The sequence below is a fragment of the Carcharodon carcharias genome, chromosome 21 (genome assembly GCF_017639515.1).
Source record: "Carcharodon carcharias isolate sCarCar2 chromosome 21, sCarCar2.pri, whole genome shotgun sequence".
In the NCBI taxonomy this organism is placed as follows: domain Eukaryota; kingdom Metazoa; phylum Chordata; class Chondrichthyes; order Lamniformes; family Lamnidae; genus Carcharodon; species Carcharodon carcharias.
In genome coordinates, this window is record NC_054487.1 from 34,267,491 (window position 1) to 34,281,106 (window position 13,616).

A 13,616-nucleotide genomic window follows, 5' to 3' on the forward strand; every position below is an offset into this window, starting at 1 on the left:
CCTGCCACTCATCCTTGCAATATTATATGCTTCTTCTTTCAATTTGAGATTGTCTTTAACTTCCTTAGTTAGCCACAAATTGCGTATCCTGCCCCTAGAGTCTTTCTTACTGGAATGAATCTTTTTTGAGTATTCTGAAATATCTCGAGAAATGCCTACCACTGCACCTCTCCTGACTTATCCCTTAACCCAATTGCCAAATCATCCTTAGTTATACAAAGAATAGGCCAGAAAATTATAGGTCGGTCAGTCTGACTTCAGTGATGGGCAAATTACTGGAATAAATTCCGAGACACAGGATAAACTGTCACTCAGAAAGGCACGGATTGATCAGGGACAGTCAGCATGGTTTTATTAAGGGAGGACCGTGTTTTACTAACTTAATAGGAATTTTTGAGGAAGTAAGGAGGATTGATGAGGGTAGTGCGGTGAATGTTGTCTACATAGACCTTAGTAAGGCATTTGACAAGGTCCCACATGGCAAACTGGTTAAAAAGTGTGATCCCATGGGATACAGGGGTGGATGGCTAGTTGGGTCCAAAATTGGCTCAGCGACAGGAAACAAAGGATAACGGTCGATGGATGTTTTTTGCAAATTGAAGGGGGTTTCCACAGGGCTCAGTGTTGCTGTTTGTTGTATATATTAAAGATTTGGACTTAAATGTAGTAGACATTATTGGGAGATTTGCAGATAACACAAAAATTGGCCATGTAGTTGATGGTGAAGAGGATAGCTGCTATCTCCAGAATATCAATAGTTTGGTTAAGTGGACGGAATAGTGGCAAATAGATTCAATCTGGAAACATGTGAGATAATGCATTTGGGGAGGGGAAACAAAGCAAAGGAATACTCAATAAACGGGAGCATATTGAGAGGAGTTGAGGAAGTGAGAGGCCTTGGAGTGCATGCCCACAGGTGCCTGAAGGTGGCAGGACAGGTTGATAAGGTGATAAAGAAAGCAAATAGAATGCTTTCCTTTATTGGACAAAGTGCTGAATACAAAAGCTGGGATGTATTGATTGAAAATTATGAGGGGCCTAAATAGGGTAGACAGAAAAGATCTGTTTCCTCTAGCTCAAGAATCAACTACCAGGGAGGGCACAGATTTTAGGTGATTGGTAGAAGGATTATAGGGGACATGAGGAAAAACCTTTTCACTCAGAGATGGTGGTCATGGCGGAAATGCCCAACTCATTTAAAAGGTATCTTGATCTGCACCTGAAGTGCTATAACCTGCAAGAATACAGACCAGTTGCTGCAAAGTGTGATTAAAAATGAGCGGCCAGTTTCTTTTTTCCTTTTTTTGGCTGGTGCAGCTTTGATGGGCTGAACGGCCACTTCCTGCACCATAATTCTTATATGGTCTCGCCAGAATACTGGGAACACCCAAGTCCCTTTATTCCTGCACCCTTTATTTTGTGTTGCCGCTCCTTGTTCTTTCCACCAAAATATATTTCACATTTCTCTAGAATAAATGTAATTTTTTAAATTAATTCACTGGAAATGGGTTTCACTGGCTGGGCCAGCATTTATTGCCCATCCCTTGAGAAGGTGGTGGTGAGCTGTCTTCTTGAACTGCTGCAATCGATGTGGTGGAGGTACACCCACAGTGCTGTTAGGAAGGGAGTTCCAGGATTTTGACCCAGCAACAGTGAAGGAACAGTGATAAATTTCCAAATCAGATGGTAAGTGGCTTGGAGGGGAACTTCCGGGTGGTGGCGGTGTTCTCACCTATCTGTTGCCATGTCCTTCTATGTGGTACTGGTCATGGGTTTGAAAGTTGTTGTCTAAGGAGTCTTTGTGAATTCCTGTAGTGCATCTTGTAGATGGTACACACTGCTGCTACTGTGCGTTAGTGGTGGAGGGAGTGAATGTTTGTGGATGTGGTGCCAGTCAAGTGGGCTGCTTTGTCCTGGATGGTGTCCAGCTTATTGAGTGTTGCAGGAACTGTACTCATCCAGTCAAGTGGGGAGAAGTCCATCACGCTCCTGACTTGTGCCTTGTAGATGGTGGACAAGCTTTGGGGAGTCGGGAGGTGAGTTATTTGTCGCAGGACTCCTATCCTCTGACCTGCCCTTGTAGCCAGAATAATTTATATGGCTAATCCAGTTCAGTTTCTGGTCAATGGTAAACCACCCCCCCACCCAAGGATGTTGATAGTGGGTGATTCAGTGATGGTAATGCCATTGAACGCCAAGGCACGATGGTTAGATTCTCTCTTGTTGGAGATGGTCATTGCCTGACACTTGTGTGGCGTGAATGTTACTTGCCACCTGTCAGCCCAAGCCTGGTTATTGTTCAGGTCTTGCCGCATTTGGACATGGACTGCTTTAGTATGTGAAGAGTCACAAATGTTGAAGATTGTGCAATCGTCAGTGAATATCCCCACTTATGACCTTATAATGGAAGGAAGGTCACTGATGAAGTAGTTGAAGATGGTTGCACCTACAGCATTACCCTGTGGAACTCCTGCAGAAACTGAGATGATTGGCCTCCAACAACCATAACCATCTTCCTTTGTGCTAGGCATGACTCTAGCCAGTGGAGTTCTCCCATCCCCACACCCCCCTCCCCAAATTCCCATTGACTCCAGTTTTGCTAGGGCTCCTTGATGCCACATTCTGGTCAAATGCTGTCTTGATGTCAAAGGCAGTTACTTTCACCTCACCCCAGGAGTTCAGCTCTTTTGTCCATGTTTAGACGAAGGCTGTAATGAGGTCAGGAGTGGAGTGGCCCTGGCAGAACCCAAAATGGGCATCAGTGAGCAGGTTATTGCTAAGCAAGTACTGCTTGATAGCACTGTTGATGACCTCTTTCATTACTTTACCGAAGATTGAGAGTAGACTGATGGGGTAATAATTTGCCGGGATGGATTTGTCCTGCATTTTGTATATAGGGCATATCCGGGCAACTTTCCATAGCCAGGTAGATGCCAGTGTTGTAGCTGTACTGGAATAGCTTGGCTAGTGACATGGCAAGTTCTGCAGCATAAATCTTCAGTACTATTGCCGGAATATTGTCAGGGATCATTGCCTTTGCATTATCCAGTTCCTTCAGCCATTTCTTGCTATCAGGTGGAGTGAATCGAATTGGCTGAAGACTGGTGTCTGTGATGCTGGGGACCTCCTGAGGAGGCAGAGATGGATCATCCACTCGGCACTTCTGGCTGAAGATTGCAGCAAATGCTTCAGCCTTATCTGTTGTACTGATGTGCTGTGCTCCCCCATCATTGAGGATGGGGATATTTGTGGAGCCTCCTCCTCCAGTCAGTTGCTTAATTGTCCACCACCATTCACGACTGGATGTGGCAGGGCTGCAGAGCTTAGATTTGATCCATTGGTTGTGGGATTGTTTAGCTCTCTCACTTGCTGCTTATGCTAGTTGACACGCAAGTAATCCTGAGTTATCGCTTCACCAGGTTGACATCTCATTTTTGGTACGCCTGGTGCTGCTCTTGGCATGCCCTCTTGCACTCTTCATTGAACCAGGGTTGATCCCCTGACCTGATGGTAATGGTAGAGTGGGAGATATGCCAGGCCATGAGGTTACAGATTGTGTGAGAGTACAATTCTGCTGCTGCTAATGGCCCATAGCACCTCATGGATGCCCAGTCTTGAGTTGCTAGATCTGTTCTGAAATCTATCCCATTTAGCACAGTGGTAGTGCCACACAAGACAATGGAAGGTATCCTCAATGTGAAGGCGAGACTTCATCTCCACAAGGACTGTTTGGTGATCACTCCTACCAATACTGTCATGGACAGATGCATCTGCAGCAGGCAGGTTGGTGAGGATGAGGTCAAGTATGTTTTTCCCTCTTGTTGGTTCCTTCATCACCTGCCACAGACCCTGTCTAGCAGCTACGTCCTTTAGGACTCGGCCAGCTCGGTCTGTAGTGCTGCTACCAAGCCACTCTTTGTGATGGGCACTGAGGTTTCCCCACCCAGAGTACACAGTGTGCCTGTGCCACCCTCAGTGCTTCCTCCAAGTCGTGTTCAACATGGAGGAGCGCTGATTTATCAGCTGAGCAAGGGTGTTACGTGGTAATCAGCAGGAGGTTTCCTTGCCCATGTTTGACCTGATTTCATGGGGTACCAAGTCAATGTTGAGTACCTCCAAGGCAACTCCCTCCCAACTGTACACCACTGTGCCGCAATCTCTGCTGGATCTGTCCTGCCAGTGGGACATGACATACTCAGGGATGGTGATGGTGGAGTCTGGGACATTATCTGTAAGGTATGATTCCGTGAGGATGACTATGTCAGGCCGTTGCTTGACCAGTCTGCGAGACAGCTTTCCCAATTTTGGCACTAGCCCCCAGATGTTAGCGAGGATTTTGCAGGGTTGACAGGGCTGAGTTTGTTGTTGTTTCCGGTACCTCAGTCGATGCCGGGTGATCTGTCCAGTTTCATTCCTTTTCTGTGACTTTGTAGTGGTTTGGTACAACTGAGTGGCTTGCTAGGCTGTTTCAGAGGGCGTTTAAGAGTCAACCACATTGCTGTGGGTCTGGAGTCACATGTAGGCCAGACTAGGTAAGGACGGCAGATTTTCATCCGTAAAGGACATCAGTGAACCAGATAGGTCTTTGCAACAATTGGCAATTTTTATTAAATAGAGAATTTTATTGAATTCAAATTCCACATTTGCTGTGGCTGGATTTGAACCCCTAAAGCATTACCCTGGGTCTCTGTTGCTAGTCCAGCAACAATACCACTATCTGCCACCTGTCTGCCCATTCCACCAGACTACGTCTCTTGAAGTCCATCACTACCCCTCTCACTGCCCACAATTCTTCCAAGTTTTGTATCATCTGCCCAGTACACCATGTTTAAGTCATTAATATATATTAAGGCAGGCAGTAGTCCTAGCACTGACCATTGGCCCAACACTTCTGTGTACCTTTCTTGAGTTTGAAAAACAACCCATTAAAACGCAAATTTTAAGAAGGGAATAAATGACTGGAGCAACATTGCTTATCTTACTCAATTTTTCCAAATAGCAGGACAATCCTTATGAAATCTTAACTACAATCAGTTGCAACACAAGCATGCCTTTCCTGTTCACACATTCATTTGCCACGGCACCAAATAAAGCCGAAAGTAAAATGACATGAATAGAAGCAATGCACACATGAACCACAGGATGTATCAGGAGGCTAAGTGAGCAGTGATTCTTTTCATTGAACACAGTTGCAGCAGGAATCACTAGACAGCAACAGGGAGTTGGCGTGGAAATCATGCCAATCCTGAACTGGTACATTATAAGGAATTCCTTAGGATTCGTAATGTGAAATCCCAGCCAAGACCAATTAATTATGGGGTAAGAGGTGAACCCCAACACTGGATAGAAACTTGGCTAATCAAGAGTAGTCAATATGTTACTGTTGATAGGGGGAAACAGTCACATTAAGTCAGGGGATTTCCCTTAGTCCCCTGATGTTCCTGCTGTACATAAATGACATAGGAGATAGCCTGATTTTCTGGATTTGGGACAAATTCCTTTTGCAGATGACTACCTCATACCAACCCATTTGTGGGCTGGAAGATCAAGTACAGATACAGGGGGGGTTAGGTGTACTGAGAGAATGGTCCCATTGATGACAAATGACTTTCAATCCATCAAATGCCACACCTAGCATGCAACAAGATACAGATAATCTCCGGTCAGCATTCCGTAGGAACCGTTCCTGTCCACTCCACCGTCATCCCCAACACCTCATCCCCTTCACACAGCACCTCCCCATACAACCGCAGAAAGTGCAACACCTACCCCATTATCTCCTCGCCATTCAAGGGCCCAAACACTCCTTTCAGGTGAAGCAACACTTCACTTGCACCTCCTTCAATTTGGTCTACTGTAATCGCTGCTCCCAATGCAGTCTCCTCTACATTGGATAGGCCAAACACAGACTGGGTAACCGCTTTGCGGAACACCTCCGGTCTGTCCACAAGCATGACCCAGACCTCCCTGTCGCTTGCCATTTGAACACATCATCCTGTTCTCATGCCCACATGTCCATCCTTGGCCTGCCTTAATGTTTCAGTGAAGCCCAATGCAAACTGGAGGAACAGCACCTCATCTTCCAATTAGGCACTTTACAGCTTTGCGAACTTAACATTGAGTTCAACAACTTCAGACCATGAACTTTCTCCTCTATCTTCACCCCACTTTTTAATCCCCTTTTTTCTACATTCATTTTCTATTCACTAATTTTTATTCTTTTATCTATGGTTTTATCCTTTTTAAAAATTGCCCTTCTGTCTAATTTTCTATCCTCCCCCACCACCCCCCCAATGTTACCCTTGTTCTGCCATTATCACATTCTGCTTTCTTACCTTTACGCCACTATCAGCACCTTTCTTAGGCCTTACCATTACCATTAGCACTACCTTTGTCTTTTAGTTCATGACATCTTTGTCAACTTCTCCTTTGTCCTCACCTATTTCTGGCCTTCTACCCAGCTTCACCTGCTCCAACCCACTTAAACAGTATAGATTTCATCACATTTCCAGTTCGTTTCAGCTCTGAAGAAGGGTCATATGGGCTTGAAACGTTAACTCTGTTTCTCTCCCCACAGATGCTGCTAGACCTGAGTTTTTCCAATATTACCTGCTTTGGTTTCAGATTTTCGGCATCCACCATATTTTGCTTTTACCTTACATCTATGCTGAACTGGAGTGGCCTACAATGCAACAAAAACAGCTGAGTAAGCTTACACTGCTCTACAAAGCAGTTCACCATGATGTTGCCATTATATCCCACAATATGTTAAACAAGTCCATTTTAAGAGGGAAAACATCAAATGGTTTGTGCCTCTAAAATGTCGCACACAAGCTTCTGAACAGTTTCATACCAAATTCCATAATTGTCAGCTACAACACTGGCATTGACCCAACAATGTGGAAAATTGCCCACACTTATCCTGTCCACAAAAAGGAGAAATCCATTCCAATCAATTACCATCAATAGTCTACTCTCGATCATCGGCAAAGTGATGGAAATTGTTGGCAACAGTGCTATCAGCAGCACTCACACAGCAATAATCTGCTTACTGTTGCTCAAGTTGTGGATTCTGTTAGGCCCACTCGACTTCAGGCCTTATTACAGCCTTGGTCCAAAATTGGACAAAAGAGCTGAACGCAAGAGGAGAGGTGAGAATGGCTGCCCTTGATAACAAGGCAGTATTTGACTGTGTGCCCCAGAAAAACTGAAGTCAATGGAATCCAGGGGGCAAACTCTCCACAGGTTGGAGTCATACCTAGCACAATAGGAAGATGGTTGTGGTTCTTGGTGCCGATCACCTCAGCTCCAGAACCTCACCTCAGGAATTCCACAGGGTAGTGTCCTCAGCCCAACTATTTTTAGCTGTTTGCTGATAATTTGTTCAGTACTTTTGGCTAGATACTGAAGCAGTCAGTGTCCATAAGCAGCAAGACCTGGACAACATTCAGGCTTGGGTTGATAAGTGACAAGTCACATTCCTGCCAGGCAATGACCATCTCTAACAAGAGAGAATCTAACCATCTACCCTTGATATTCAGTGGCACTGCCATCACTGAGTCACCCCACTATCAACATCCTGCAGGTTACCATTGACCAGAAACTGAACTGAACCAGACATATAAATATTGTGGCTGCAGCTAAGCAAACTGAGTGCAAACCTGAGAGCTTGGAATTGGTTCTTACTCTATTACAGGGAAAGGAGCTAGCTGATTGGTGTGTATCTGGTAAGTTTTTAAAGTCTATTCTGTTCCTAAGATTTAAAACAGTACACAAGTTGGTGGTAAAGTTAAAATATATAAAAAAGCAACATAAATAAGTGCATAATGTTATTCAGGAATTACTTAAAAAAGCATTAAGGATAGCAGGACAGGTGATGTGTCAAGGCTGCAGCATGTGGGAGCTCCTGGATATCACTGTGATCCAGAGCAAACATGTGTGTAGTAAGTGTTTGCAGTTCGAGGAACTTCAGCTCAGAATCATTGAGCTGGAAGTGGAGCTGCAGATGCTGCGACACAACAGGGAGGGGGAAAGTTACCTGGATGCTTCGCACCAGGAGGCAATCACATCCCTAGGTTAGGGTCTTCTAATTTGGTCAATAAGGGACAGGAAAGTATGATTGTGAGTGAGGCAGGTAAGGGGACCTAGAGGGCAGGAGTGCATGAGTGGCACCCCTGCAATTGCCCAATAGGTTTGAGTTTCTCTCATCTTGTTTGGATGAGAGTGGGGGCCCCAGGGTGCACGAGTGAGCTGACCATGGCACTGTGATACAGAAAGCCATTTTTAAGTGGGGCAGCAAAAAGGAATGCAGCGGTAGTGGGGGACAGTACATTGAAGAGGACTGTCTCTGCTCTCTACGGCAATGAGTGAGAGTCCAGACTCTCGTTCCTGGTGCCAGGGTGTGGGACTTCTGTTCAAGGCTGGGGAGGAACTTGTAGTCGGAGGGGACGGACCTAGTAGTCGGAGGGGAAGGATCTAGTAGTCGCTTCCATGTAGGTACCAATTACATAGGGAGAACTAGGTATCAGGGGCTAGACACTAAATTAAAAAGCAGAACCTCAAAGGTTATAATCTCTTGATTATTACCTGAGCCACGTGCAATTTAGCATAGGGTACATATAATTAGAGAGATGAATGCATGGCTCAAAGACTGGTATGGGAGAAGTAGGTTCCAGTTTGTGGGGCACTGGCACCAGTATTGGGAAAAGTGGGAGCTGTATACACCTGAACCATGCTGGGACCAGTGTGCTCGTGAACCATACAACTAGAAGTAGAGAGGGTTTTAGTAACTAGTGGGGGCAAGGGATAAATAGTGGAAATATGTGGCATATCAAAGAGTAGAGACAAGGTAAGAGAGGAAAATAGTAATATGGGAAATGAGGATCAGAGACTGGCAGGAAGGGACAGAGAGAAAAAAACCTAAGAATGCACCAACAATCAAGACTAGATGTTAGACACATAACAAAAAGACAAAACAAAAGGCTCTGTATCTGAATGCATGCAGCACTCAGGTACAAAGTAAACAAATTTATAGCACGCATTGAAGTAAACAAATATGATCTGAGCCATTCTGGAGACGTGACTGCAGGATGACAAGGATTGGGTCCTGAATATAGAGGGGTATATGACACAAGAAGAATAGGAAGCTAGGTAAAGGTCAAAGGGTATCACTGTTAATCAAGGATGGCATTGGTGCAATCGTTAGAAATGGCCTTGGTTCAGATCATCAGGAATAGTAGGGCAAAGAAGTCATTAGTGGGTGTGGTCTAAGGGTCCCCTAACAGTAACCACAATGTAGGACAAAGTATACAAGAAAAAATATAGAATGCTTGTGGTAAAGGGACAGCAATAATTATGGGTGATTTTAATCTACATTTAAGCTGGAAATATCAGATTGGCAGTAACAGCCTGGGTGAGGAGATCATAGAATACTTTTGAGGTAGTTTCTGACAGCAGCCCGTTCTAAAACCAACCAGAGAGCAGCTTATATTCGACTTGGTATTATGTAATGCAACAGGATTAAATAATGGTCTCAGAGTAAAGGCACCCCTAGGTATCAGCAACCACAGTATGATTACATATAGTTTGAAATGGAGAAGAGTGACTACTGTCTGAAACTTAAATAAGGGCAACTATGGGGGCATGAAAGCTGAGCTGGCTGAATTGAACTGGGATACTAGACTAGGGGGTTGATCAAAAAAACAGTGGCTGACATTAAAGGGGGTATTGCAGAATACACCAAAAATAAAGAAAAATTCTAAAGGAAGGATCCACCATCCATGGTTAACTAAAAAGTTAGGGAAAGCATCAAGCTAGAGGAAAAAGCATATAACCGGGCAAAGATGAGCGGCAGGTCAGATGATTGGTTAGAGCATAAGAATGGAAGAGAATGACTAAAAGGTTAATCAGGAGAAAGAAATTAAGAGTATGAGAGGAAGCTAGCTAGATATGTGAAAACAGATAGCAAGAGTTTCTAGTTATTTAAAAAGGAAAGAGTATGTAAAGCGAGTGTTGGTCCTAAATGATGGGTGAAATGAAGAAATATTTTACTTCTGTCTTCATATAGAGGATACAAAAAACATTCCAGTAATAGCTACAAATCAGCAGGTGGAAAGGAGGAACTTACGATCATTAGGGAAGCAGTGCTGAGCAAACTGATGGAGCTGCAGTCTGACAAATCTCCAGGTCTTGATGGACTGCAACCTAGGCTCTTAAAAGAGGAGGCTAATGTTAATTTTCCAAAATTTCCTAGATTCTGGAAAGGTTCTATCAGAAAGTAGCAAGTATAACCCTTCTATTCAAGAAGGGAGGGAGGCAGAAACCAGGAAACTGTAGGTCAGTCAGCTTGATGTCTGTCATGGGGAAGGTGTTAGAATCGATCATTAAAGAGGTTACTGCTGGGCACTGAGAAAAACACAAGGTAATTGGGAAGAGTCAGCATGGTTTTGTGAAAGGGAAATCATGTTTAACCAATTTATTAGAATTCCCTGAAGGAGTAACATGTGCTGTGGATAATGGGGAGCTTGTAGACTTACTGTACTTGGATTTCCAGAAGGCATTTGATAAGGTGCCTCGTCAAAAGTTACCGCGGAAAAAAAAGTTCGCAGTGTATGGGGTAACATACAAGCATGGATAGATGATTGACTGGCAGGCAGAAAACAGAATGGGTCTTTTTCTGATTGGCAGGATGTGATGAGTGCTGGGGCCTCAATTTTTTACTATTTACATCAATGACTTAGATGATGGGGAATGAAGGCATGGTAGCAGACGACACACAAAGACAGGTAGGAAATTATGTTGTGATGACGACATAAGGATTTTGCAGATGGATATAGATAGGTTGAGCGAGTGGGCAAAGATCTGGCAGATGGAGTATAATGTGGGAAAATGTGAAGCTGTTCACTTCAGCAGGAAGAATAAAAAAGCAGAGTATTACTTAAAACAGAGAACGACTGCAGAATTCCAAGATGCAGAGGGACATGGGTATTCTAGTGCATGAGTCACAAAAAGTTAGTATGCAGGTACAGCACTTAATCAAAGAAGGCTAATGGAATGCTATTCTTTATTACAAGAGGAAACCGGGGAACAATGTTTTAAAAAGCGAGGTCACCCTCATAGGACTCACAGTTTTGCAACTTTGGAATTCTCTGCCTCAGAAGGCCGTGGAAGTGGGGTCATTGAATATTTTTTAGGCATAGGTAGATCTATTCCCTTGCCTAACAAGAATCTAAGGTTATCAGCAGTAGATGGGAATGTAGAACTTGAAACACAAATAGATCAACCGTGATCTTATTGAACGGCAGAGCAGGCTTGAAGGGCTGAATGGCCTACTTCTGCTCCTATTTTATACAAACAGGTCAGAGGATGGGAATTCTGCAGAAACTGACTCACCTCCTTACTCCCTAAAGCCTGTCCACTATCTACAAGGCATAAATCAAGAGTGTGATCGAATACTTTCCACTTGCCTGCAGGAGTATGGCTCCAACACTCCAGAAGCTTGGCACTATGCAGGAAAAAGCAGTCTCCTTGATCAGCACTTCATCCACCACCTTAAACATTTACTCCCTCCATTGCTGACTCAGTGGCAGCCATGTGAATTATAGACAGGATGCACTACAGCAATTCATCAAAGCTCCTTCAACAGCACCTCTACCACCTAGGAGGGCAAGGGCAGCAGATAGCTGGGAACACCACCACCTGCAAGCTTCCCTCCAAGCTACACACCATCCTGACTTGGAACAATGTCGCCATTCCTTCATTGTTGCTGGGTCAAAATCTTCTGATTCCTTGCACCAGATGGAGCAGACAAGATGTCAGCACACCACCATCTTCTCATGGGAAATTAGGGATGGTCAACAAATGCCAACTGTGTCAGCGAAGCTCAAATCTCAAAAGAATGAAAGGCAGAGACTGAATTAACCTCCCCAAAGAAATAACTAATCAAACCACTTCACAGGCATTTAAATTAAACATGAAAAAGAGGAAAAAGAGGAAAACAAAAACAAAACGTAGAACGTGCACAGCATGGAAGTCGCATCACCTGTGTACGATGTTGCTGCACAGCATTTTCAGGATACTATTGAGATTGCAAATTCATCACAGATCAGAGATCAAACCTGGAAATTTCCTGACTTGCAGTGCTCGACAAATCTGTAAACTCAGACATAATGCATTATGAAATGGCCTTTGGAAACTCTTATGGTCTGATCTGAATTTACCAAAGTACACCATTGGTGAAAAAGTTGGGGGAGGAGACGCAATCAATTTCCTCCTCCACCCACTCCACCATTCGGAAACCGGTTACCGGTTACTTAACGAGGGCATACCTTGGGACAAGAGCTCAATTCCTTTACCAGCTGGAGGAATTTTAACCTTGACAACATCATCTTTTAAAAGATAAAAATTCTCTCTTAATTCAACATAATTAACAATGATGGCCTTTCTCGACCGTGGCAATGTCCCCCACCCCCACTCCCCCCTGGTAACAGCCTCTCAGCCCGCGTGTGGCCAGAGCAAGGAGCGCAACCTAACGTGGAGCCGACCGTCGACTTTGATTGACAAGGGAACAGACCAATCAAAAAGCAGCTCGGAGCCGGCCGCCAGCACGGGGGGCGGGACCAGGAACAGCAAGTTTCCTCGACTCGTTCGTGCCACAAGATGAATGTGCGTTTTAAAGAAAGGCAGCAACCACCCGGTTATGGAACACTGTCAGCGCAACCGTTTCACACCGTTCAGCGGCTCACTCAGTTTTACATTCCCCGAGAAAAAAAGCCAAACGCTGGGGTGTAGAAAAAGGGAAATGATCTTGATCAGAGAGCCAGCGCGGCGACCAGACGATCAGTTCCTCAGAGCTCGCCGAGTCCAGGCCTCGGTGAAATGCCGCTTATCCTTTTATTTTAAATATTACCCCTCCTGGGCAACATCTACATCCACAAAAGAAGCCAGATATCAAATACAACCCTGCTCCCGTCCCTAAATAGGTGCATTTCAACCAGCATCGCTGTAAATTTCAGGCTTTCTTTTGAAGCGGCGCAAACCAACGGTTTCCATTTGAATCTGGGAATTCTCGCCGCGAGCACAGGGTAAGGTAGAAAAAGCTTTGCTCACCTGCAGTAGGTGGTTCTGTCTTTATCGATGTCAGTCGCCCTGCCCCCGTTAAGGCCTTTTCAAGGTTATAATGCTGATTTTCCCTTTTGAATCTCTGAATTTTGTACAGTGTTGCTCCACGCTCTTTCCCTCAATTCCCCTCTCACAGCTTCAGCTGTGTTCAAGTTCCGCCATTTTGTGCCGGAGGGCGGGCCGCGCCACGCGCATGCCCCCTCCGCTGGACAAGCAGCAGCAGCAGGGCGAGGACAACTCTGTTGGTGTCTATCCAGCATCTCACTCAGAACCTGCTGGTAAGCAAGGGAAATGTTCAACTGTGGGGGCAAACCACTCCACCAGGGCTCAGCAATCTTTAAAAAAGCCTTTTTGCCTAAAATTAAAGCTACTGGGAACCACGAGACAGAAATTTGACAATTCTGAATCAAGTACTCGCCAAATTGTCTGGTAGAATGCATAATTTGCACATATAAATTGCATGCATTGAATTTGTGTCAATAGAGAATAAATACAAA

The 13,616-nt window shown here is 44.6% G+C and overlaps 1 protein-coding gene across 2 annotated transcripts in view; it reads right to left on the reverse strand.

The window, feature by feature from the left end:
• The window catches only part of nup50 (nucleoporin 50), a 78,212-nt gene extending 64,894 nt beyond the window's left edge, over positions 1-13,318 (reverse strand). The window contains exon 1 of one of the 2 annotated variants that reach the window (XM_041215576.1): positions 13,108-13,318. The gene's annotated coding sequence lies outside the window, so the exon portion shown is untranslated. The remainder of the gene's footprint in view (positions 1-13,107) is intronic. The other variant, XM_041215577.1, reaches the window with a different exon arrangement.
• Positions 13,319-13,616: the final 298 nt, after the last annotated feature.